This window comes from Manis javanica, chromosome 4 (assembly GCF_040802235.1).
Source record: "Manis javanica isolate MJ-LG chromosome 4, MJ_LKY, whole genome shotgun sequence".
NCBI classification, from domain to species: Eukaryota; Metazoa; Chordata; class Mammalia; order Pholidota; family Manidae; genus Manis; species Manis javanica.
In genome coordinates, this window is record NC_133159.1 from 55,642,742 (window position 1) to 55,666,579 (window position 23,838).

The 23,838-nt window shown below is 42.4% G+C and overlaps 1 long non-coding RNA gene across 1 annotated transcript in view; it reads right to left on the minus strand.

Moving 5' to 3' along the window:
- Nucleotides 1-23,838, minus strand: part of LOC140848912 (uncharacterized) — a 53,697-nt gene that overhangs the window by 3,669 nt on the left and 26,190 nt on the right. The gene's annotated exons all lie outside the window — the stretch shown is intronic.

Consider the following 23,838-nt stretch of genomic DNA (forward strand, 5'->3'; position numbering starts at 1 on the left):
CTGGGTACACTGTTCATGCTCAGTAAATACTGACTGACTAACTAATAGCAATATTATTAATGAATGCTGGACCAAACTCTTCCTATGATCCTTAGGTGCCAAGCTCACAGTAGGAAAGAGATGATGGCCGGTTGTAGTTCATGTACTCCATAGTCTCAACACATAATTTTGTTTCATCAAGAAAATCATGGCTGTTTTATCTAAGCTCCCTCAGCTCCTCACTCTCTGGCCTAAAATCTGTTCTTACCTCCTTAAGGTCCTTGTTCTGTTCAAGGTCAATGCTTGTGATGACTCTGGTTGTACTGTCCTTTCTAGTTTATTAATTCCTGTTCATACCTCAGCCCACTGTTTCCTGGCCTCTGACACCACAATTCTACTAACTTTCCTCTTGCCGATGGTACCCAAGACCTCCTGATCACCAAACCTGGTGGGATTTCTTTAGGCATGTGATACATTGGAGACATTGTAGCTAATCTTCTTGTCACTTGCTACCCCCTTGGCTCCTGAGGAACCACATTTTCCAGGCTTTCCTTGCCTCTTCCTGGCCTTTCTACACTTCTACAGGCTCCTCTTCCTCTGCCCACTTCTAACTTGCTCCCCAGGGTGCTGTCCTCAGCTCACTGCTCTTCACACTCAACACACTTTCCCCATGGTTTCAACCACTACCTGTACACTGATGATGCCCAGATCTTTATCCCTGGCTCTTGCCTCTCTCTAGATCTTTACATGATTTACATGTCTGCTAACTGGACAGCCCTACCTGGATGTCCTGTGAATTGAACAACTCTTGTGCACCATCTCACAGCCTTCGGGCCTCCCCTCCGAATCTAAAAGCAGCTCTGGTGGGCAGTTCTGCCCTGGCTTTGAGTCAGTTCACATGGTAACTTATCTTAGCAGGTGGCTTACACCTTCATGTCTTGAGGCTTCTCTGATGCCTCAGGGCACCTATTCATTCATCCCGGATGCCTAGAGAAGTGCCTGACATTTATGCATGTGAAGCCCAGATGTCAGGGAGTGCGGGTAACATTCCATGGGAAAGCCCTGGAGAAATGGGGTATGAGAAACTGTGGATAACTCCTTCTCCTTTTTGTGTCTTGGGTGGACAACCCTGAGACGAAGTGTAAACACTCCCCAGGAGGCCCAGGGGCATCCAATACCAGTGTCCCATGGAGGTGGCCAACATGATACACACCCTTGATTTATTTTCCATCCTGCCTTATATCATCCTTCCTGGTCCCTCACTTCTGTTTCCTGGGATCACTTCCCAAATAAACAACCAGCACATAAATCCCAGACCCTGCTTCAAGGGAATCCAAGCCAAAAAATCCTTTAGGCATCTCTATCTTAAACTGTCTACACCAGAACTCTTGGTCTTTCTCTCGCTCTAACTCCTCTTCATTCCTCTTATCCCACTCAGCCATCAAAGCTAAAACCTGAAGACTCATCCTGACGCCTCCCTCTTTCTCATCTTGACCTCAATCTGCCCCTCCACTGCTGCCCTACAACCACTGTTTAAGCCCCCATCACCTCACTCAAGCAGCTGGTTCCTCTCACTTCTCCTTGCCTCTCCTCCAACCCTCTCAACCCTTTCTCCACCCATCCGCCAGCCTGAGATCCCTCAAGTGCAAAAATCACCCTGGCATTTCTTTGCTTAAACCCCACCGAAATCTTCACAGGTAAACGCAAATCCAAGCATCCTAATAAGGACAGGGGCCCTGCAGGACGTGCTCCTTGCTTTCTTCTCCAGTGTCACGTCTGAATGTGTATGCCTCCTAGCACAGTTCCCAGGTCTACACTCACCAAAGAGAAAGAAAAACTCATACTGAAAGATTGTTCATTTTGTCTGCATGAGGAACATCCCAACAGCCTAGACAACATTATGAGAGTTATTCTCTAGTCAATGATCACAGGGTCTTTCCGTGTGTGAGTGCTTATAGCTCATAGCTCCGTAGTATACAGATGTGGGGACAGACAGCTTAAGGGCTGAAAAGAACACTGGGGTAGAGTCAGAATACCTGGTTCCAGGCCTGCTGCACTTGTTAGCTGTGTGGCCCTAGGTAGATTAGTTGGTTCCTGCATTCACACAATGGGAAGAAACTACCTAATTGCCATAGGGGGTGTGAAGTGCACACAATGGTAAGTGATGATGATAATGGCCAACATTCATTGAACTCCTACTGCATGAAGGAAATGAAAGGACAAGGTACCTGGTGAGCAGGTGGTGGCTCAGCTGCTAATTTACCAGTGTTCTCTGAGTAAGTCATTTCCTGTGTCTTGACCTCAGTCTCACCCTGGAAACAATGGGGTTGAACTAATGCAGGGATTTTGGCCTGGCTGGTTACTAATATCCTTTATAGCTGAAACATTCTGCATTTATGAAGCGAGCACACAGAGCTATTCCTTGTCCCCAAGTGGGCTGAGCATCCGTTTCTCTTTCCCTCTGACGTGCCCGCCGGGGCACCCACAGTCCGTTGAAGGTGACCTCACCAGCCCTTACATCAGCCCACTCCTCCTGGGTCTCAGAGAGAAAAGGGCCGATTGTGTCCTGAGCCAGAAAGTTAGAGATGCTGCATCTCTTGCACTTTTTTTTTTGTCCAGCACACAGTAACAATGAGGATAATTTAGTCCAAAAAAGCAATCAAGGTTTTTGGCATGAATTGTCCTGTTCAGATCCATGGAGTTTACTGTCACATCACTGCCAAGTTGGACAGATTGTTATCAGAGCCAGGTCAAGTCCAGGTGAAGCTCAAGGCCAGTTGTCTCCTGCATGATGCCTGGTCTTCTTGCTCCTCACCCACTGTGGCCTCCACACATCTTTCCGAGGGCCTGCGGGTGGTACTGGTCCTCAGCTCCCCCACCACCCTGCCTCTAAATGGTGCCTTTACTGTAATCGGGGAATTTTGTTCTCTTTCTCAGTATTTCTTCCAATCCTTCAATACCTTATTATTATTTTCTAGTTTGAAGTGAAATGAAATGGAGTAAATATATTCTGATATTTTCTCCTTTTAGTTATTATGAAAGTTGTGCGCGCGCGCGCACGCACGCACGCGCGCGCACACACACACACACACACACACACACACACACATATTTTGCATTAGTTTCTTTTGATTGATATTCAGCAATCTGTTTCCTACCTAACTGAGGTAGTCAGAATAAAAAATCCCAAAGTGGATATGGATAGAAAGACTTATTTAACTATGGTGAGTAGTAAAAATGCTTCCATACCGAGGAAGCCACAAAGCCAGGCAGAATGATTGTTGATTCTTTGTCTCCAAAGCTGAGGGTTTCTGGTGGGGTGTTCTGGGTAGGTTTTCCTCAGTGGGAGAGTTGAGGTTAGGGAATTTAGGAGGACATTTTACTTTATCCATTCCTTGACACCTCATGCCTTTGGCATCTAGTAGGCTATTAATTAATCACCTGTGTACAGGGCTGGAGGGATAGAGAAAGAGACTGGCCACCTTTGACTTTCCCTCAGGCTTCCCATATATGAATGAACACTAACAGGTTATATTTAGATGGATTTTATTCATTTACTCCACAAGTAATGATTGAGTGTAAACTGTGTATCTGTCAGGCTCTGTGCTAAATACTGGAGATATAATGCAAAGGATACATAAGCCTTATTCCATAGGACAGTCACAATCTAGTGCATTAAATATGCCAGTTGGATGTGGAGAATGTCAAGTGAGTTCTGTAGCATCCGGCCCACCTGGATCCCTTATTTACAGCATTATTGCTGGTATAATTAAATAATTATTCAAGGGATTATTTGTTAGTGTTAGTCTTTCCTTCTAGAGTAAACATCCCATAAGGACAAGGATCCTGCTACCTTTATAACCCCCGACACAATACCCTAGCCCACTAGCCAATGCTCCATAAATATTTGTGAAAGAAAGAGGGAAGGGAGGGAAGGAGAGAGGGAAGGAGGATAGGGGAGAGAAGGAGAAGTTGGGCTGAAATAGAAAGAGAAAGCAAGAGAGAATGAGAGAGAGGAGAGAAGGGAGGGACAGGAGAGGGGAGGAGAAAGGTAGATTAGTATCCAGGAAGACGGGGGAAGTGGCATTGTGAAGACTCCAGCATGTAGAGGGAAGCTGATGTTGAGAAAGAAAGGAAGTGGTTGAAAGTGAGAGGAGGTCATGGCAGGCAGCTGGAGCTAAGCCGTACAGGAAGGGGGATATTTCATTTGGGAAGATTCTGGGGCAGAATTTCTGGAAGTGCTCTTCTGAAGGCTGGGGACTAGCCACAAATGTGGCTCTCTGACCTGGGCTGAGAGGCATCCTGACTGCAGAGGTACCTCTGGCCTGAACTGGGCATGACTATGAAGCCCAGACCTATGGTTGAAGCTGTGCCAAGTGGGGTTGAGAGTTCTGGACTCTAGACTCAAACAGACTGCTTTGCTTCCAGCCTGTGCTGCCAAGAATCTTAAGTTAGCTTCCTCTAAAGGGTTGTTTGGGTGTGGGAGCTGTGCCAACACCTCCAGCTTTTGAGTTAGCCCTGGACCTGCTTCATAAAGATGAATTTACTCTTGGCTAATTGATCCTCACGAACCATTGTTCTAGTTTACTGTTCTTGTCCTTAGCAAGAATAGCACTGTAATTATCTTTCTCATTGTTTTTCTCACTGTTTTTAACTTAGACGTCTTCCATTTCAAGTTGAATTTTGCTCTGACTGATAAAAACCATATTTCCCAAACAAACATTGTGATGGATGTTCTGAAAATCACAAGTGCATTTATAGAGAGGACTCTGGAAAAAAAGGACAGCATTTATGGGGTGTGTGATATCTGCCAGGCCTTGTGCTAAGTGCCTTCATTGCAGTATTTCATCTGATCTTTGTGACACCTACAAAGTGGGTGGTATTGTTCCCAGTTAAAGGGAAGAAATAGGCCCAGCTAGCTTACGTTACCTCTCTGGTGTCTCAGACACAGAGGGTGGGCACAGGATCCACATGCAGGGCCAAGGTGAGGCAGGCACTCCTGGTGGCAGTGAGCTATGATGTTAAGTGAAACATGGACAGGTGATTTTCACCTTAATAGTTTAATCTGTTTTTAAGGCCTCCTTGTTTATTTTTGACAAGTGAGCCTCTTTTTCCATGTATTGTATGATATAAATTTTTATTTAATTAGGTTAGAATTTTTAAAAGAAAAATGTTAAGTAAGTAGTAGAGCAGTGGGCATATGGATAAGGAAAGAGAAAAGATGGACACAGGTGACATTCTGTGGCAATCTGGGACTGCCCTCGAGGCCTGGTTTTGATCTTTGCCATTGGACTCTGTGACCCTGTTAGTTGGTTGACCCTCATGGGCCATGCAACTGGGGCTCATTGAGTCCCCCAGGACTTGCCGAATTTGTCCTGCCTTTGTGAGTCTGTTTGGTCTCCAGGTCATATTGACACCCCTTGTGGACTAGGTAAACACCAGGTATTAGGTAAAAGGTGGTTTGTCAAAGGTCAGGAAAGGTAACCCTTGAGATATAATTGGCTCAGGACATTAAAGGGCTTGCTGGGAAAGGACTCCAAGGAGGAGGATACCCCTGTCCTCAGCTAGGACCTGGCACAACCCAGAGAGCCTGCTGAGTCAGTGTACACATCACCCAAGGGAGTGTGCGAGAGAAAGGGCTGTTCACCAGAAGGCTGCATCCTCAGAGGTTTCCTTCTGTGTCACAGCGAAGGTGACCTACCCAGCCTTGTGGACGGATAACTCTGACCTTAACACTGTTCCTGGGCATGAGGCCTCATACTAGGCACTTGTTAAATTTGTTCTGGATTCACATCCCTTGCCACTTCACCTGGTAACCCTTTTATAAGGAATGAGACATTCTACATAAAGGACCACAATTAGGGCTGAGCAGGTTCCTAGCTCTGTTCCTCCACAACCAAAAACTAGATTAGTAGCAATCTACTTTTCACTGATGGCTGGAAGTTTCTCCTGCATGATCCAGTTCACCCAGTGCCATTTCCTGGGTAAATGGATAATCGGGTCCTAGATCTGCAAGCTTCTATCTAGTTCTTAGAAAAGAAATTATACTTATCTCTGGACATGTCCCTGCCCCCACTCCCCAAGCCCCACTCTCCAAATAGCTAACTAGGTCAAAACACTGTTTCTGTACAGTCCACTCAAAAGCAAAGATCTTTATGTTAAACATTGTTAAGCCATAATACTTAACAGGCCAATAATGCCAAGTCACTTGGTTTACTAATTTGAAGGTTGCATGTCCCTTGTGTTCGTATTCAAGGGAAGAAAAGGTAAAGATCTGAGCAAATGTTTTTGAGCAGATAATTCCTGCTGCTGTGACGTTAACAGTATTATGCTTACAGACCTTTATGGTCACACCATTTTGAGTTTGAACCTCTGCTCTGCCAATTTGCTGTGGCAATTTGGGCAAGTTACTTAACCTCTCTGAGCCTCTGTTAATTCATCTTCACATGGGGATGCTGAGTCTCTTGTGTTGTATGAAGGACAGATTCCTTCCGATGCACTCTTTAATGAGCTTCTGGCAAAGTCTGATGAGGGAGGCAGGCATTTCATGCAAAGTTGAGAGTAAGAACCACTCCATAGCTGGGCTTTCAGACATTGGAATCAGATTCCAGGGCATGAATGTGTGGATCTTCCCTCTAGTGCCCATCATTCACATGACAACTATCTCCAAGAGCTCCTTCTTGAGTTTGCTTCCCTTCCCTCTGTGAACCAGTTCATCCACCCCCAACCCCCCTTGGGTATCTTTCCTCTACCTCACAGTTTCTGCTTTCTTGTACCTCTGGCTTGCTCATTCCCTCAACTCCCCTAGGCCCATCATGCCTTTTCTGGCCTCTCATCTTTCAACTTCAGTTTCTGCAATTATCTGCTTTCCTTAATATACCTCAACTTGAAATCTAAAAGAAAGAATCTATTTGGACAAGGAATTTTCTGTTATGATGTCTAAAAACTGCTGGCTGGCCAATAGATTAGCTGGTCCAGGTCCCATGCCTGATCCAATCAGAGGTATACGTGTGTGCAAGTGTTGCGAAGATTACATGAGATAAAACTTGTAGAGGGCCTAGCGTAGAGCTAGGACACAGTAAATGCTCAAAAAATGCTAGCTATCATTCTTATTATGTGATTATTGTTTTATCATTGTTATAATCTCCCACTAATATAGGCTTGGCTCTAAATGTACAGGGTAATTTTTAGGCTTCTAATGGAAAATGTACTGGGTGATTATTTTTCTTCAACATATTTAGTTCAACTGCACTGAATGGAGGAAGCAAGAAGGGAAGTAGGCCTTCTATCTGTAGAGCACCAAGGTATAAAAAAACTCCCTAGAGCAACTACTACAAGTTCCTTTTCAAGTTGTCTTTTAAAACCACAAATATGATCCTGTTAGCCTATCTAAATTATTTTAATGACTTGCCATTTTTCTTGAATCAAAACAAAAATTCTTTAGAAGGCTTTCTATGGCCTGCACCTCCTCCCCCTCCCCACACACGTCCTCTTCCCTGCTTTGGCTGGCACCGTGAACAGGCTGCTTCGGGCACTGCAGACACTCTGGTCTGCTTCCAGGCCCCCAGGACACCTTGTTCACATTGCACAAAAGGCCTTGCAACATGCTGTTCTGCCCACAACACTCTTCTCCCTGTCCAGCCCTTTCCCTCCATAATTTCCACTCTCCTTTCAGCTCTCTGCTCAAACATTAGGAAATCTTTCCCTAGGACAGACTCTTTTGTGATATACATACATGGAATCATTGTTTTTTCTTCAGCCCGTTGTTTCATTGACAGAACCACATGATTTGTGTCTGGTTCTCCCACTGGACTATAAGTTTGTAAGGGTAGATAATGTTGTTTTTGCTCACTTTTGTGTCCCCCCCAAAGCCTGTGGTACCTAGAACATGCAGGCACTCAATAAATATAAGTTGAATAAATGAATCAATGATTGTTTTGCTATCAAATGCAGCTAAATCATTACCTATCTCAGAAGCTATGATAACACTAGAAGGTAAATATAATGCAGTATTAAGCTTTTTTTAAAATTAAAAGCTCATAGGCAGAGCTCACCAAATTTGGCTCTGTTCTATGCCCAAAGGAAATGGCAACACATTTTAAAAAACTGTTATTATACAGGCCACATTCATTGACCAGAATGCAATAAATTTAGAAATTAACAAACAGGGAGCCAAAATAAGTCTATACTCCTGAAATATAAAAACACTCTTCTAAAGATCTCTTGGTTTGAAGAGGAAATAAACTACTTGGAACTGGACCACAATGAAACAGCACACATCAAAACCAATGGGATATGGCCAAAGCAATTTTCAGAAAACTCTAGCCTTACATTTATTAGATCATAAAAAAGATTGGAAAGAAAAATGAAATGAAGCCAAAGTAGGTAGTAAGAAATGATTTAATTAATATATAAAAAAATGAATTAAATAGAGAAAAGAACTCAGCAAAATTGATCAATAAAAACCAAAGGTTTACTTTAAAGATAAAAAATGATTTGGCTAAAATAATTAATAATAAAGTAAAAAATACTTAATAGGCAAGATCAAGCATGAAAAGGGGTACATGTACACACAGATAAAGGAAAATTTTAAGGATAACATTATGAACAACTTTATACCAATGAAATTGAGACTCAGATAAAATGGATGATTTTCTAGGAAAATGAAAATAACCAAAATTTGTCCAAGAAGAAGCAGAAAACATTAAACTAATAGCCATTAAGGAAATTGAACTATTTGTTAAAAATGTACCTCCTTCCTGCCCCTGCAAAGGACATCAGGCTCAAAAAGCTTATGGGCAAGTTCTTCTAAAACATGGAAGACACAAATAATGTTTATCACCTTTGGAACATAGAAGGCCTTCTTATACAAGTCATAAAAATAAGAAGCCGTAAAGGAAAAAGACGAACCAAATTTGACACATCAAAACTAAAAACTCCTCTATGACAGAAGACATGTAAACAAAATAAAAAGCAAGTTATGCTCTAAGAGAAAATATTGGAATATATATATACATGTACACACACATAAACACAACACATACACACACATATCTATATATCTATGTAACTATGGGCTGAATTTTGTCTCCCCCCAAATTCATATGTAAAAGCCCTAACCCCCAAGGTGTTTTAGGAGGTAATTAAGATTAAATGATTGTAATACAATAGGATTGGTGGTCTTCTAAGAAGAAGGAGATCTTTCACTCTCTACACGCATGCACCAAGGAGAGGCCATGTGAGGAAACAGCAAGAAGACTTTGTCTGCAACCTCAGGGGAAAGCTCTCACCAGACACTCACCTGGCAGGCCCCTTGATCTTGGACTTTTCAGCCTCCAGAACTATGAGAAAATAAATTTCTGTTGGTTAAGCAACCTAGTTTATGGTATTTTATTATGGAAGTCCAATCTGACTTAGATACTTTGCTGTATATAGCCATAAGAAAACAAGGCAAAAACTTGCTAAAAAAGAAGCCAAAGATATAAAGGAAATTCATAGAATAGGTATGGTCAACAAGCATAAAAAATTCTTAGCATACTAAAATCTCTATTTAACAACCATCAGATTGGTCAGCTTATAAAGTGTGATCATCTTTAGAATGGGAAATAAAATATAAATTGGAAACAGTGACTTTGGAGGTAAATATGGGACCATCTTAAAATATAAAAGCATATGTAACCTATAATCCCACAATTCCACTCCTCTGTATTTGTTTCTGGAAAATACCAAACATGCACAATATGTTCACCAAGGTATAATTTGCGAGAGTGAACACCTCTAAAGGATGAAGTGATGGCAAAGGCAGATGGTCAACCAAAGGGAGGCTTGCCCAAGAAGGTGCTAAGAATTGGACCATGGAGAATGCCAGAAGGGTTGCTGTCTTGGTGTGAGATTGTTTCAGAGAGAGGGCTGCAGAGCCAACTACCTGAGTGAGGACAGCCTAGGAGCCATGACCAGGCCTCAGAGTGGCCACAGTACCCACAGGTGCTCAGCTGAAATTGAATCAGGCAGGCAGCACCATTAGGAGAGCCACCCAAACCCAGAGAGGTGAGATGACTAGTTACCAGCCTCAGACTTTGTTGCCAATGCCTGTGGGGCATGCAGCAAGCAGGTGGACACAGGGCATCGCCCTGGAGACAAGAGGAGGGGCAGAACATGCTCCCAAGGACTGTGGTGCTTACACTGATCCAGGAAGCATTAAGAGCCAAAATTATCCTCTTCCATTCAGAGACCATCTTAAGGGCAAAACCAAGAGGGAAAGACTGTCTATGAGAGAGAGAGCGCGTTTTATCCAAGAGACATGGTACACCATCTAAAGAGAACTCTTTAAATGATAAGATTAGACTATGCTTTAAATCAGATGAACTCAAGCAAATTTTTCCTCTCACTCAACAATGGTTATGATTTCGTAAGAAAGACAAGAGCAGCATGAAGGTGGCATTTTTCTTTAAAGATCTGATTATGAAGTGAGTGCATTTTGTACTACTCTCTGCTTTTTATTTTTCTGTCATGAAAGTACATAATGAAATTTCTAAGTTCAACGAGAGAAGGCAGTAAGATTTTCCAAGAAGTAAAATGCTGATTTCAGAATAACAAATTGCGGAAAGCTCTTGTGTTGTGAAAGTGGACTCCGAGGATGGTGGTGACATTTCACTCCAAGAGCCACACCTCAGGAGGGAAGGAGGGAGCAGGTGTCAAGACTGGAAGGCCCTGAGGATTCCCAGGGAGGCCAGCTCTGGCTTGTGTCGGGAAGAGAAGGGATTTTGTGTTGACTCCAGTACTCTTTGTGATGATGATTAGCTCAGAGTTAATACTATTGAATAAAGGAAGTGAAGAGAAGTAAATTTCAGAAGGAGCCTGAACACCTTCCACCTTGATTGGAATAAAACAGCAAAAATAATAATCAGGATGCTTGGTGGAATCATGATCATGCACATCTTATGTCATTATCACACTATTTCTTCACTATAATCTTATAAGGATAGTTATCATTATTATCTCCCAGAGGCTTAGAAATGGGCTATCTTCATATATGGCCACCAGTTCTTCCCATCCCACATGCCCATGGCCCTGCTTCTGTCAAAGAGTTACTGTCTACAGTATTCCTCTCCCGCTGAGTGTCAGCTGACCTGTGGCTGCTTTCAACAACACAATAGATTGGAAGTGATGCTGGCCCATTCTGACATGTCCTAAGTCGACAGGCAATTTCCATTTTTGTTCCTGTGGGAGCCAGTTGCATGTAAAATCTGGCTCACCTGTTGAGAGAGAGAAGTCTCACAGAAAAAGGTGCCCAACACTTATGAGAGATTAAGCAGAAAGAGGGAAAAGCCCAGTCCACTCACAGTGATTCTAGCCACCTCAATTGAGGTGCCAGTCATGTGAGTGAGGCCTTCTTGGCCATTTGAATCCTAGCCAAGCTTGCTGATGAATGCAGACATGTGAGTGACCCCAGCAGACACCATGTGAAGTAAAGGAATTGACCCAGGAGACCCACAGAATTGTAGTGGATAATAAAATGGTTTTGTTTCAAGCCACTAGGCTGTGGAGTGGTTTCTTATGCACCAATAAATATCTGAAGCAAGAGGTTAGAATCTTGCCCAAGGTCATATTGCTTATAAGTGGCAGAACCAGGACTTGAGGCCAGGTCTTTCGGACTCCATTGCTCAAGGTCTTAAAAGCTGAATGACACTAAAAGAAAGCTACATGACCAAAAGTTACAAACCCTTAAAGGTATGGAAATTCTTAGCAGAGGTCTACCTAAATCACAGTATATGAGAGCTGAGAATAATGAAGGAGAAGAAGGAATGCACTAAGAGTGAAAATGATTCATCTAGAAGTTAGAAAAATCTCTTTAATTCATCAAATATTAATTGAGCATCTACAATGCTTGAGGTGATTTTCTAGTTGCTCAGAAGGATTCAGAAGTGAATGCACTTGATGTCAAGAAGATATCAACTTAACAAGGGGAAATCAAAGTGAATAAAAACAACAATAAAATGTAAAATGGTGCAGAAACGTTAATAAAAACATTTTGGTGGTTCCTTGAAACATTAAAAATAGAATTACCATGTGATCCAGCAATTGCTACTTCAAGCAAAAGAATTGCTCAGACAGAAATTTGTACAGCCATATTCATAACAGCATTATTCACAATAGCCAGAATGTGGAGGCAACCAAAGAATCTGTCAAAGGATGAAAGAATAACCAAAGTGTGCTGTATACATACAATGGAATTACACAGGCTTAAAAAAAAAGGAATGTCTGATCCATGCTACAACATGGATGGGCTTTGAGGACATTATGGCAAATGTCAAATAAGCCTATCATAAAAGGAGAAATGCTGTATGATTCTGCTTATATTACGCACCTAGAGGAGTCAAATTCACAGAGACAGAATAGAACGGTGGTTGTTAAGGGCAGTGGAGAGGAGGGAATGGGGAGTTATTTTTTAATGGTACAGAGTTATAGTTTGGGAAGATGCAAAAATTCTGGAGATGGATGATGGTGATTGTTGCAAAACAATGTGAATGTACTTAATGGCACATAATTGTATACTTTAAAAAGATTAAAATGGTAAATTTTATGTTACATTTATTTTACCACAATGAAAAAAAAGAAATGAATTATTCATTATAAAAAAATTAACACTATACAAGGCAGGAGTGGTGAGAGGAATAAATCCAGTTAGAGGGGGAGGAAACCAGTGAGGGCTCATTATGGGCTAGGCACTGAACTAGGCTCCTTGAATTCTTTGTGTCACCAGTCTTCCCCGGGAGGTAAGTAATATTACACCATGCCGTATCAGGAATTAAGTTTATGGACTAACTGTCCATACAATGTATCATAAACACAATTTGTCTCAATGTTACAAATTGGTTCAAAAGTTTTAATAGAATTGAGTGTGACCAATCCAGAATGAATATGTAAGGAAATGTAGAGATGTTATGGGGAAACTATTTTTTTTCATATTTAAGAATGAATCCCACAAAAGAAAATGTCACTGCACCAAATTTCTCGTATAAGTTTATTGTTATAGTTACTTTTTGTTATTAAAAAAATAGCAAACATTTATGTGGAACATTTAAAAAACTATAGAATATAAAGAAGAAAATAACCAAGCATAATTTCCCCACTGAGATAAATTATTAATTTCAGTAATATATCCTTTCAGTCTTTTTTCTCTGCATATATAGATATTCCCCCAAATTAAAAACAGATACCATGTGTATTTTTATAACCTGAGGTTATAAGTGAAAACATTTTCTCACATCACTAAATGTTCTTTAAAACTTGATTTGTAGTGATTTGCCATCATTAAAACTGGCACAAACTTTATCAAACCTGTCTTATTCAACATTTAGAGGGTTTGCACTTTTTTACTCTTTTAAATAATACTGCAATGACCATCCATATATATAAATCTTTGACCACATTTCTGATTGTTTCCTTAGACTAGATTCCTAAAATTACATCACATGTTTTAATGTCACTGTTCAAAGACAAAATATTGGTCCCTAGTTTTGAACCGGGGAGGCAAGTATGCTATTTTACGTAAAGATGCATTTTTGGATTATGCTTTTAAAAATTATCTGTGCCTCTCTTTGCCTCTGATAGCTCAGAAAAATTTATGCATAATTTATTTATAGTTCAGTTAAATAAGTAATTTATGTAGAGTTCGAACTAGTAAATTAGTATTATTTTATCTCAGTACTTCACATTGCCTGGCACATAGCAGATATTTAATAAACATTTGTTGAATGAATGTCTATTGAATTAAGTCTTTCATAAATAAAGATACTTTCAGTGTGACCATGAGGACCTAAAACTGAAAATATGGAATTACGGTGCTTTCACTTCAGTATATGATTGACAGGCCTGGATGATTCTGTGCATGTTCTATGGCAGAGCGCTGCTCCATAATGAATGCAGTCCGGGGAGGACTCTCAGTGGCGTGCCAGCCAGTCTTCTGGGGCAGGGACCAACAAAGCAACTGCTCCCTAGCCACGGGAGTGGGAGCACCGGGCATCTCTGCCGAGCAGCATGGGTGGCCAGCATCTCAGCCCTCCTCCTGCTGTGTGTACACAGCCTATGTTACTCCTATCTGTTTTGTGTCACCAAAGCTTTGGGGATGGCTGAAATCTGCCCAGAAGTGTAAAACCACACTTTTACTGGAAGAACTTTCAGTATGAGAAAAATGTCTCAATGTATGAAATGCCTGGGGATCTCAGAAAAGATACCTAGATACAGCAAGGTATGAAACAAGAATCCTCTGAGATTTGGCATGCTAAATCATTTACTTCTCTTTATTAAAGTGGTGTCCATTTTCTATAAGCTTCTGCCTTTACAGAACCCATAACAGAGTTTGCAAAGCTGCCTTCCTGGAGGAAAGTTTCTATCGTATAAGTGGAATGAAGATGTGACCAGGAAGCACAGAGGAGACAAGGAACAGTGGAAAGAGTCAGTGGGGATTAAGGGAACCTGACTCAGTGTTGAGTCTTTCTGAGTGACCTTGGTCAAGTCATTGGACTCATTCATTCAGTCAACAAACATTTGAAAGCTTGCTTGTTCTAGAGCAGCACTGTCCAAGAGAAATAAAGTGCAAGCCACACAGGTAATTTATAATTTTCTACCAGAGACTTTAAAAAAGTAAAAACAAACAGGTGACATTAATTTTGATTTTATTTAACCCAATATGTCCAAAGTAGTATCATTTGTACCATGTAATCAATATAAACAATTGAGATTTTTTTTACATTTTTAAATTTTACATTACATTCTTAATTTTTCCAATTAAGTCTTCAAAATCCAGTATTATACTTAACAGCACATCTCAATTCAAATCCTGTTTTCATTGTAAATAGTCAATCTGTATCTAGATTTCATAAAATTTACACTTGGAAAAGTAGATTCACATGCCTGAATTGTTCTAAACATACATAATGGAATCTGATTTTAAGTTTAAATTAGTTAAAATTTAATATGATTATTCCTCAGTCTCATTAGCTGTATTTCAAATGCCCATTAACCATGTGTGTGGCTACTGGCTACTGCATTACGCTGCACGGTTCTAGAGTTCAGGATGCAGGCATGTTTAGGACATTGAACTCTGTCTTCTAGATTTCAGTCTGGAAGGGAATTCATGCAAAAAAGTAACAATTATACTATGAGAAGCCCTGTTATCTAAATTGGGTCTAGAGATTGGTTGGTTCATTTCTAGCCAGTTTAGTTAAGAAGGGGAGTCATAAAAACGGTACCTAACTTTAACCTTTTTTTTAACTTAAAACATAGAAGCATATTCATTCACCAATTTTACAGGGTATGGCCAAGGGGTATTCTCTAAATAAGGGTTTGTTTACTGGAGTTTTGAGTTATCTCTCTTGCATAAGCTAGATCCATTATGCAGGAACAATAACTTTCAAGGAGGAAAGAATTCAGAGTTGTAAATGAAGGCCAAGCTCAGGGGCTGACTATGGCAAAGAAAGAAGCTGGCTCCCGCCACCAGAGGAGCCACGTGGCAGGGACTCAACGCTAGTCACTGTGGCACACACAATTCACTCTGCCTGTGAGAAAACACTGATTTTATTCAAAAAGTGAGTAAAGATCCCTTGATCTCTTGGAAGCTGGGCACCTGCCCCAGTCTGAGGGGATGAATCATGAGTGGTGTAAAATCTTTCCCAGGAATTGGGAGGCATAAGATTCAGTTCTTGCCAATGAGATTTCAGGGAAAGTCTGAGGGAGAGCTTCTGTCAAAGCCTTTTTTCTTCTTGGATGGAAAGACAGAGCCTCAGGAGGAGATGTTCTTGGCTCTTGCCCTTTCTTTATACTTGGAATATAGTTTTGAGGGAGTTGTAGCCACCACCTACTGACCATAGGCAATTTAGCCAGAGACATGCAAAAGTCCACTGACAGTGGCAGAGTGAAAGGAATAGTTTGGACTTCCTGTTCTGAGATGATTAAACATTTTTGCTGATGAAGGAGCTGTGTTCACCAAGCATCCTATTATTGGAAACTGAATGCATCCTAAACCTATGCCTTTGTTCTCCACCTCACAGCACATGCCTTCCAGATTGGTACCTGGATAAAGATACTGCACAGCATCAGAAACACAATGCCTGACCCATCACCCCAACAAGCAGAAACCAGATGTTTGTCATTGAGTCTTCTTAGATTTCTCTCATTTTAAGTTTTGGAAGATGGCCTTAGCATCCTTTGTGGATTTTAACGAGATAGCTCTTCTGCAGTTTGTCATAAATAATGAAAACAGAGAACATCATCACTAAGCATGAGGAATCCTCTTTTCTTTACAGTTGCACCTGTTCATCAAGGTCCCTTGAAGCTAACCTTCTCCATGATTCCCTCTCCTTCCGTGACTCCCCCTAACCTCCCAGGAGGACTCATACATAGTACTGATTTAATCAATGTCCACATATTCTTTTGCAGCACCTTTTGTGTCTTTATCCTAATCTAGCTTTTTGTGTGTCTAGTCAACCTGAGGGCATATATGTTTTACTTCTTTGTGTCTCCCATGGAGTCTAGCACCAGGCAGACACTGGGCTGCTGTTCAGAAATATCTGGAAGGTACAAGCCAATGCAAGAAGGAAAGAGTAACGCCAGAAATCCTCACTCTTTTGATGGCGGAGTGGTATTTACCTTAGTGAGTTTAGACCAGTTTGACTTGATGGTCTAGAGTATTATATTTACATTTTACATAGATCTGATCTGTAACACAGAATCTTATGTCCCATTCTGATATTTGACTCAGTATTTTTCCCTGTTTCTTAAGACCTTTATCAATTTTGGATTTGATATTCTTAATGACTTGACTGACACTCTAATTTTTCCCTCTATACTTCATTTACTCATATTGCAAAGAAATTTATTCTAAACCTTTTTCCGTTCCTTTCTTGAAGATTCTCTCTTCTCAAATTTCTGCCACCAAGCAACAGTCGTCCTTCAAATACTCCTTGTGAATATATTTACCAGCTCCTCCGCCTCCCACACTGAACAGCCTCTGAAGGTATGGACAGAGAGGGAGAGCCTGACTATAGTGCCCAGAATTCATTCAAAATGGGACCCAAACCAGTGTGGGGTGTTCTGCCTGAGGCGGCCAAGAATTGAAACAGCCTAAATCCCCAGGGAGGGCTGACAGTACAAACACAGGAAGCCAAGGACCAGCACCAGTTTCTAGAGGCAAACAGAAAGTCAAAGGTCAGCAGCTCTATAGGAGCTGAAATGAGTGGAAGCAGGCTAGAAATGGAGCAAGGAGGGTCCTGGGCATTTCCAAGAAGAACCAAGAGCGGGCTCACTTTCTATTATCACTCAGAAGCCACATGAGTGTTGCCCCAGCACACACAAAACAAAGAGTGAGGAGAAGACACTTTTAGTTCTTTTTCTTTCTCTAGCCCCACATCTTTTATAGTTAACTTTGTCTGGCTCTTCTATTTATTAAACAAAGTTAATTCCTTCCATAACCTCTGAGGATTGGCTGTCCTAGAGTCAGCTGGCCACTTGAGGCTGCCTGCACATTTGTGATTGAAGGACACTGTCACTTTGGACACTTCCAAGGACGCCAGTAGGATGGTGGTTTCCCTAGGCTGCCTGCCTTCTGGAGAGCCTCTAATACGCCTGCCCTCAGTAGGAAGTAGGCAAGAAGGGAAAAAAGTGAGAGAAAGGCAATAAAAAGTAGACAGCAAAATGCTAGTGTAAGAGGCTACTTAGAAAAATAAACAGATCTATATCTTGTTGGAGAACAGCAGCAATGTCCAGAGGGCAGCCAAAAGCCCAGTGGAGCAAGTAAAAGATAACAGGTAGCTAGCAGCAAGCAGCAACTGACAGATTTCTCAAAGCAGGCAGGAGGCAGTCTGAGTAATTACACAGGGCTGAAGCTGAAGCCCACAGAGCAGTGGAAAGAGAAGCAACAATGCCGACAAAGACTTAGGGGCAAATGGGGGCATCTAGGGAAATACGAGCAAAGCTTCACATTTGCCGTAAGATACCAGATAAAGAACGTTCCAGATCAAAAGGATAGATTGGATCATCTAGGAGAAAAGGAGGAGGATGGGAATGGATTTTTCAGTACAATTGTCCAGAAAACTTCTAATTTTTCCTTTTTTACAAAGATGAGATCAAAATGAGATCACTGGGGACATTGTCACTGCAGCCCACAGCTGCCATAGTAAAGGACAAAGGGCAAGGATTTTAGGAGTGCAAAGTCACTGCCTTGAGTCATTGAGGGAACTCCCTGAGGTCTTAGATGTCTGTTTCTGTGGCCCTGCATTGACTGGGCTGCCAGCTGCAGTGATGAGCAAAATGAGGCAGGCACACAAGGAGAATTCTGGATCCTGAACGCAGCCAGCAAGACCTTGATCTATAAGACAAGTTTTCACTGGCTAGGGAGACAGCCAATCTAGGTTTAGAGAGGGCCATCTGGGAGGGCAGGCTGGGGGCACTGTGATTGTTTTGATGGAATAAATTCATTGTGTCTGTATGTGTGACAGCAATTTGATTCTCCTTATTTGTACCATGAAACCTCCGTGAGGCCATGGGTTTGTTTAGGTATGCAATGCTAGCACTTCTTTGGCATTTAGCCTCCGTCCCCTCCTTTGACCTTCTGCCACATCCTCTGGCCCATTTCCAGTCCTGGATGGTTTCCATGATCCATTTTCTCCACCTTGCCTCAGAGTCCCTGAGCCCATCACGTGACCTGACCTGGGCTCGTACCCACCTTCCCGGGTGCTTTCAGACATCCTACCAGCCTTCTAGTGATTTCTTGTTCAGTTCTGAGCATACTTGCCACAAACTTCTTCACTCCCTGCCCTCAGATGAGCTTGATTTTCAGAAAAAGGAGTTCCCTTTATGTCCACCCTCTCTCCTCCAACACCCACAAACCCCCAAGCCATTTCCTTATCTCTGTCCTTTGATCATCTGTTCTCCCATTATCTCCAGTTGCATTCCTCTCAACAATTGCTTTGAGTCTTACCTTTCCTCAGTCTCCAAACTTGCTCTCACCTGCCCCTGCTCTGGGAAACAGATGACATCACCTCTATGTAAGGAATTAGGTCAGCTGATCTCCTCTCCTTGTCAGAGCCCTGTGACTTTCCCCCTTCTCTTTCCTTGGTTCCTAATCACAGTGAACTCCTCCACTGCACCCAGGGTCCACCTGACTCTTGCAATGTCTCTCCTTGCCCTAAACTCCTACATTTCTCATCAATCCCTTTATTTTCTTGTTTGCATGAAAGTTTTTCAACCCCAGATATACTTCACATCACCTGAAGTGACTTAAAAAAAGCATGGTATACCCAAAATAATTTAAAAAGGGGTCTTTAAGATATATATATCCACCTTCATAGTAGCATTATTCCCAGTAGTCAAAAGCTGGAAACAACCCCAAGTATCCATCGATAAATGAACAGAGAAATAAAATATGGTACATACACATAGTGGACTATTATTCAGCCTGAAGCAGGAAGGAATTTTCGGCATGTTACAACATGTGTGGACCTTGAAGATATTATGCTGAGTGAGATAAGCCAGTAACAAAGAACAAATACTATATGATTCTGCTTAAATAAGGCATTTAGAATAGTCAACCTCATAGAGACAGAAAGTCAAATGGTGGGTAACAGGGGCTGAGAGGAGGGAGGAAGGCAGAGCTGTTTAATGGGTTTCAGTTTTGCAAGGTGAAAGAAGTTCTGGAGGTGGATGGTGGTGATGTTTGCACAACAATGTGAATGTATTTAATGCTGAAGAACTGTCCACTTAAAAATGGTTAAAATGATAAATTTTATATTATGTATATCTCACAGCAATTTTTTAGAAATGAATTTAATAAAAGGAAGCTGCCCTTCCTACCCCCATATCCCCTCCACGAGAACCTCCAGAGCAGAGCATGTTTTTCATTCTTCCAACAGACAGTGACTCTATGCCAGTCACTGGGCCAAGGGGCTGGGGATGCAGACATGCGGCACCCACCACCCCCCTTACAGAGCTCACACTGGAGGAAGGGAGCTAATGCTTTCCATACAGTTGCAGGATGGGGGAATGCAGAGTGTGTGGGAGCTGAGAGGGCAGTTCTCAGCCTTGGGGTCAGAGGTGGAAGAGGGCAGCACAGGAGATTCCAAGAGGCAGTGTTGAGTTACCACTTCCTTGTAACCACTCCCCTTTCACTCACTCTTTGCAACTGGACTGTCTGCTCACTCTACTGAAACGTCTGATGGGTTTGCACGCCTGATCCCTTTCCCTAGCCTTTATGTATACACTCATCTTTAGGCAGGTTTATTGTGAGTTCCGATTGCCAAGCACTATACGGCATTTCCCAAGTGGCAGAGAGAATGCTCTGGGTCTGCCCAGCCTTGTTTCATTTTCCCTCTTCCTGGATGCTCAGGAGCAGACCATTTCTAACTCTCTCCCTGTTAGGCTGGGGCCACGTGCCCAGGTTATGCAAATGGAGTGTGACAAGCACTGACACTTGCCACTTGGAAGTCAGATTCTTAAAAATACCCCGGTTCCCTCCCACCTCCTTGGCATCAACAGTATCCTGCTTTTTACGGACAAGACACAGAGAAGGGTCTCCTGACCAGCACTGGCCTTGTTGTGAGTGGAAAGCAAATCTTTATTGGGTTAAATCCACTGGGAGTTTGGGGGGTTTCTGCCGCAGCTGCTGGGTTTATATACCTGAATAGTTCTCCACTCCTGTTCAATTCAGTCATTCAATCAACACCCTTCTGGCCCTGACTGTTGGGCCTGGCAAATAGCTGTGAGTATTCTCACTATGTCTTTTCAGAATCCAGCTGGCAATCCTCCTCCTGAGATTTACCTCTCTGTGTTGTGGTCACAGGGCTTTCTGCTGGGTTTCCTCCTACCTCTATGGTGTTCTTCATTCCTTCCTCTCCTCCTTACAAAACAAAGGCATTTCCAAACATTTTGCCCTTGCTCTAACTCTGTGCTTCAGTTCAAAGAGAGGGAGCAGGAATAGGTGACGCGAGGCTTGTACCATAGTGCAGATCTGGCAACTATAAAGGGGGACGGAAAGGAAGGAGGACTGGGTAAGGATTGCCCTGGACTGGTGGGCAGCTCTGAGAAAAAGTGTTGGTCAGGCTGATGAGCTTCAGAGCAAAGCGTGCTTATGTTAGGACTCCCGTGTTGGGCAGGCACGGCCTGGCTCTAGAGCATTTGCTGTGCCCTGGGAGCAGCCTGGGGAGTGCCCCTGAGTGTGAGCATTGTGGTGACCCTGGAGGGGCAGCAGTAGAGGCTGTGAGCTACTGTGCCCCTCACATCAAGGCCTCTTGGAGGGCGATGGAAGGGTGTACCCCCTGACTGCCACAGCTGTCAACTCGCTCTGTCTCTTGCTTGCGCTGTTTCTCCTCTTAGAAGGCTCCCTCGTTCCAGCATGTCCACTAACACTTAACAGCCCAGGAGGGGTAAGTGTGAGGCTCAGACCATCTAGGAGAGTGTACTTGAGATACAAGGTTCAGTTCACACTTAGCATCCTCTGTGAAGCCATTCTCCCCGCATGCAGATCTCTCCATTCTGTGATGCTTGTCCTCCCACTACCATCTCAGCACTTGCCAAATTCTGTTTTAAAATAATTTTCTTTTCCACACTGGTTTATGAACTTAATTGTACATATTTACCTTCGCATCCCTATATCTTGATATTGTATGAGCTATATAATAGGTGCCCAATTGTTTGTTGGATGAATTATGCAGGACAAATGATTGGGCTGACAATGTCAAGTGTGGAAGTCTGAATAAACTGGGGCAAAGGACTTGTGTTCAAGTCTTTGCTCCAACACTTAATAGCTCTGAAAGTTTGTGCAAGTTACTTAACATCTTGGACGCTTACTCTCTTGTCCATAAACAAGGAAGTGACTTAATTAAGTAACCACTCTAAAGTAGGCATTTCACATGTGATAACTCACATGGGAGTTACCTGCCTGCCTCAGTGACAAGGTTATTGTGAGCATCAGCCAAAACCTTGGATGTGAAAGCACTAGGCAAGCTCTAAAGCTCTATAAGAATGGAAGGCATGATACTTTCACCACCTGTGTGCACACAGATCCCACATCTTCATTCCTACCTGAGCCGATGTCCTGAGTTCCAGGTTGGCACACCTGATCAAAGACTCCCATTGCTCACAACAAATTTGTAAGCAAATTCTTATTCCAGTATTTAGACCTCTGTAAATGAGACACTAGCCATCTTTTCTGGCCTCATCTTGCACTACTTCCCTATAAGCCAGAGCTTTGCCGGGATCAGAAAGGTCTACTTCTGTAAGCAAGCCTCCATCTGCCCAGTCTGAGCCTTTTGCTGACAATTGCCCTCTGCTTTGGGAAGCCTACAGCCCTCTGTGTCTACAGAAATCTTGCCTACTTAAAAGTTGATCTCAGGTCCCACCTCCAAGAAGTCTTCTGTGTCTACTCCCACCAAAGTGATCTCTCTTGACTCCTACTTCTCCTACGAGTAGTACTGCTGGAACTACTAATACCACTACTTTTACTAACATCCAGCTAAAATGCTGTCTGGTATCCCTGGATTCTACCATGTGCTAGTTGTGCGACCTTGGAAAATGAACTAATATCTCTATATTTTAGTTTCTCACCTATAAAACAGGCATAAGAATCCTTCCACCTCACATGATTATTAGGATGACCAAATGAAATAATACAGGTCATCAACTTAGTCTCATTGTGGCACAGTCCCCATGTGACCCTGGGAGGCAGGTACTGCTATGCGCTCCATTTTACAGATGAGAAAACAACTGTCTGCACTCTGACTCGTACTTAGGTAACAAGATATTTTCATGTGGCAGACTCACCTTTATCAGCTCTGACTAATAGTTAGGTACTATGCCGGTCAGTTTACCTATTGTGTCCTATTTATTTCTCACAGCCATCCAAACCCCCACTTTTTATAAACAAGGAAACTGAAGCCCACAAAATAAAGCAATTTGCCCAAGGCCATAAATACAGTTAGTTGCTATGAACTTCAAATTCAACTCCAAATTCTGTATGTTGATATCGTACCATACCATGCCATCTCCTTAATATGTACATGTCTTAACACCAGATTGTGGGTGACCTGAGGGCAGTGTCTGTCTGCCCTTCTTGCTAAAGCCTGTCTCCAATTGCATTTTGATTGATTGACTAGTTCATTCCTCATTTATTGAATGCCTACAATCTCAGACCGACAGAAAGGTAAAGAACAAGTTATATAAAAAGTATAAAATATGACTGTAGTATATCATATAATGTGTACACACACACACAAATATAGTATAATCTGTTAATAGTATAGCTCCGAGAATGGAGCACAACAAAAGGAGCAGTAAACTGATCATTCAGTACACATCAAAAACACCATGTACAAGCACCCAAAGCAAAAACTATCTGAGAAAACATTCTGTTAGCTGCAAACATTAGATTAGCAAGCAAAACATTCAGAAGCAGCCTCCCTCGCCCTCCATGGATTACAAAATGCTGTAAATTGATCTCTAGCAACGTTTGTGACTGCAGATCTAGGACAGGGAGACTGCCGGGAAGACAGCTGCATCCTCTGCTGACTTTTACTCATTACTGAGCACTTCTCCCCTCCAACCACAGCCAGGGGAGTAAATCACTCTCAACCAATGGCAGCACTGGGTTTAGCAGAAGTGGGCACACCATGTAGAAGGAAGGGCATTAAGCGTACACTCGCTGCTGGGATGCTCGACACTCTCCAGACAGCCATTCCTAACGCACTCCTGGTCTTATGCTCCTCTTGCCTTCTGCTGATGGCCTTACTTCATGAAGAAACAGAAATTTTCAGAAGGAAACTCCTTCCTCCTCTTACCACTAGGTTTCCGGGCGTCACTGAATCTGTG